This window comes from Schistocerca nitens, chromosome 7 (genome assembly GCF_023898315.1).
Source record: "Schistocerca nitens isolate TAMUIC-IGC-003100 chromosome 7, iqSchNite1.1, whole genome shotgun sequence".
Taxonomy (NCBI): domain Eukaryota; kingdom Metazoa; phylum Arthropoda; class Insecta; order Orthoptera; family Acrididae; genus Schistocerca; species Schistocerca nitens.
In genome coordinates this window covers 434828636-434832575 of record NC_064620.1, presented here as the reverse complement: position 1 = coordinate 434832575, position 3940 = coordinate 434828636, and the positions used below count along the sequence as shown (strand labels likewise).

Below are 3940 nucleotides of genomic sequence, written 5' to 3'. Positions count from 1 at the left end.
AGGAAGTAGAAATCAAAGAAAAAGTTATTGTGATGTATATGAAATGATTCCGACCGGTCAAAGGGTTACGAAATTGAAATTACGTTTTGTTTAGGGCAAGTATATTGAGAGTTATGGGTGTATCCTTATGCAGTTTCAATTAATTTATAGTAATTAAAACACTGTATTTCAAGCAAATCTAATAATCAGAATCGAGTTATTTAGACTTTACGCTTGGACTACAATACGTTTATTACTTCAAAAAGTTTTCTAAGAAACCGCCAAACTCAAGAATAGCAAGGCTCTCATATCAGTCTTTACGGGATCAGTTGACTGAAGCTATCACCCACGTAATCTGTTGTATCACAGCGAACAAGAGGTGGCTCTGACTTCCAATACATTCTAATGATGCTGGGGGTAATTCCTGGAACGGAATTCAAATTTGAAAACTTGTATCACGTGAAGAAAACAGCCGAAGAAGATACAAGGAAAATATCGATGTGGGAGGGGCTAACAATTTTAAGCAATTTTGCGTAGTGTTCGAAAGAGTCGTTAGTTGCAAGAGAATCAACTTTTACTTCGTAGAATTTTATGTTACATTTCAGAAATTAGTTTTCAGCTCAAGAAGTCGAGTGATCGCAACCTATGTCGGGTTTATTTAAAGAGCAGCGAGTTGAATAAAAATTTTTTAAAACTATATATATATATATATATATATATGTATATATATATATATATATATATATATATATATATATATATGTGTGTGTGTGTGTGTGTGTGTTTTAGTAATTTTTCTTGTAATTTTGATTTAATTGTCGGAGCATAGCGTTGTTGTTGACATCGGAAAGCTGGTTAGCCGGTTGTCACTTATTCTGTTTGTTTGAGCTATTGCTTTGTGCGTCGTAAACAAAGATGGATTCCCTCCTCCTCCTCTTTCCCTTTCGCTCTCCCGTACCATTCCCTCAGTGATGAGTACGGCTGAAGTTTATTCTCCATTTCATGTAATCCGTCACGTAAATGAAAGCCCACAAAAAGGGGAGATCAAAACGGAATGAAATTCCAGAGAATCGTAACTGACTCCATTACCGACTGGAGAGTGGCTATTAAAACGGGCTTTGATGATCGTCGTGCCGCTACCATCGAAAACTGGGGCTGATGTATTGAACAGCCGGCCCCTTCGGGTCCTCTTGTCGGGCCTTTTGCGCGCTCTCTCGAAGCACTCAAGTTGCACATTTACACCTACTTAAAGAAGGTATATTCTCAACGTCGTTAGCAACTGAGGCAGTTTTTGTTACAACAGTATTTCTAATTAGTTAGCATCATTAAGTGAGTGAAGCGAAATCCAGTCTTTCCTCCAGATACAGTACGATATTTGCTTTATCATGTGGCGATCACATGCATAAGACAAGAAGTCTAAGCAAAGCTTAAAAGATTAACATGGCACTCGTTCCTCTTGCAGTACAGAGCTACGAGGCTTTAAAGAAACTATAGCGCACAGCTTACATTGTTTTTGACGCTGTTGTTGTACCTGTGGAGTGAAGAATTCTGTCGGTGTGTTCTGGCGATCGTCTTTTGTTGGGAAAATGGAAAGTAAATTAGCATTCTCAGAAGCGACATGTTATACATAAACCTAAATGATCCTATGTTATCTACCTACAACATCAGTTGTTAGTCATCTTTGGTATTATTAACCGCTTAAGCTGTATTTAGTTCTTTATTATTGGATCACTACCGGTTACGCGGCACTATAAGCCAAATCTGCAGGTGAACATCTGCATAACAATCCAGAAGGAGTAACAGCACTAAGACATATACTAGTAAGGTAAATTAATTTGAGACTTAAAAGGAATTAAAAGTATCAGAGACTTTTACATGAGAATATCACGATTGTTATACAGATTTTCACCCGAAGATGTGGCATTTAGTGACACGAATCGTAGTGGTTCAATAATAAAGGGCTAAATGTAGCTGAAGCGTTTATTAATACCCAAGATGGCTACTCATAGCTGTGGTTGCCCAACCCACAAGGTTTTCTGCATTAGTTGTTGACTTTCTGAGAGATTGCATCGTTGCAAACATACAAAACAATATGAAATGTAACGGAGTAGCAATTCTACATCTACGTCCATAACTACACGTCAAAAGCTGCCTAACGGTGTGTGCCTGCGGATTCTTTGTGTACCAGTCACTTTCCACCATTACTGTTCAGTTGCGAATGGTTGACTGGAAGAACTACTGCTTTGAAGCCTTCGTGTTTGCTCGAACCTCTCTGGTTTTATCTTCTTGGCATTTTCGGGGGATAGCCGGCCTGGGTGGCCGAGCGGTTCTAGGCGCTACAGTCTGGAACCGCGCGACCGCTGCGGTCGCAGGTTCGAATCCTGCCTCGGGCATGGATGTGTGTGATATCCTTCGATTAGTCAGGTTTAAGTAGTTCTAAGTTCTAGGGGACTGATGACCTCAGAAGTTAAGTCCCATAGTGCTCAGAGCCATTTAAACCATTTTTTTTCGGGAGATAAAAATAGGAGGAAGTGACATGTTGGTTGACTTTTCCAGGAACGTATGCTCTCGGATCTTTATCAGTAAATACACATTGATGCAGAACGTCTCTCTTGCAACGTCTGCGACTATATTTGGTTGAGCATCTCCGTGGCGCTTTGGGCTTAGTGAATGAACCTGTAACGGAACCTGCTGCTCTTCTCTGAATCTTCTGGTTTTCCTTTATCAATACCATATGGCGCGGATCCAAGACTGCCGAATAATATTCAAATACTAGTCGAACGAGCGTTTAGCAAACTTCGCATTTTGTTAATGGACTACATTTCCCAGGGATTCTTCCAATGAAGTCAATTGGCGTCTGCCTTACCCGCGATTAATTTTATGCGGTAGTTACGCTTTAAATCGGTCCATACGCATACTCCTACATGTTTAATGGAAGTAAGTGCTTCCAGTGACTGTGATTCAAGCTGTAATCGTACAATAATCGGTGTTTCTATCAATGTATACACCGAACATTGGATTCATTTGTGCTGAGCGTCAATTGCCACTCCCTGCACCATGCGTCGATCTTCTCCGGTTTTCTGCATTTCGCTACAATTTTCTAGCGTTGTGACTTCTCTGTATACAACAGCATCATCTGCGCGAAAGCCTCATGGAACTTCTTTCGAAATGTGCTAGGACATTCATACACATTGTTGAAAGAAATGGTCATATAACACTCCGTGCTGCGTGCCCGAACTACTTTTACGTCTGAAGACTTCTCTTCGTTAAGAATGACACGCTGTGTTCTGTTTTATAGAAATTCTTCAGTCCTTTCACACAGTTTGTCTGGTATTCCTTACTCCCGTATTCTGTTCATCAGGCGGTAGCCTAGTGCGGACCTATATCAAAGGCTTTTCAGAAGTCGAGGAACATGGGGTCTACCTTGGTGCCTTTCTGAGTTTCGTGGACATACCAAGCTGGATTTCGTTAGTAGGGAGAAGTACGAAAACGTGTAACGCATCTCAAGAAAACAGCATATAACGGATCAAAAAAATGGTTCAAATGGCTCTGAGCACTATGGGACTTAACATCTGTGGTCATCAGTCCCCTAGAACTTAGAACTACTTAATCCTAACTAACCTAAGGACATCACACACATCCATGCCAGAGGCAGGATTCGAACCTGCGACCGTAGCGGTCTTGCGGTTCCAGACTGCAGCGCCTTTAACCGCACGGCCACTTCGGCCGGCGTTTGAGGAGCAATCTGTTTTTATCAAAACTAATGAAAACTCCAAGGAATTGTCTTCTGGTATACAAATTTGTGAGTTCATTTGCTGTGGGAGTCAATAAACTTGTAAGACGCAAGAAGTTGTGCCATTAGCATGATGAATAGATTAAAAATAAAAAAAAACGTCTCATCCAGGCGTTTGACACACATCATAGACGAAATAATTGTGAAAAAGTACGTGGGGTAGTCATT

The 3940-nt window shown here is 40.7% G+C and overlaps 1 non-coding gene across 1 annotated transcript; it reads left to right on the top strand.

The window, feature by feature from the left end:
* The first annotated feature begins 2288 nt into the window (after positions 1 to 2288).
* Positions 2289 to 2372, top strand: Trnas-gga (transfer RNA serine (anticodon GGA)). The gene is given in 2 exon segments: positions 2289 to 2328; positions 2338 to 2372. It is a non-coding gene; the product is annotated as a tRNA-Ser (tRNA).
* The last annotated feature ends 1568 nt before the right edge of the window (positions 2373 to 3940 follow it).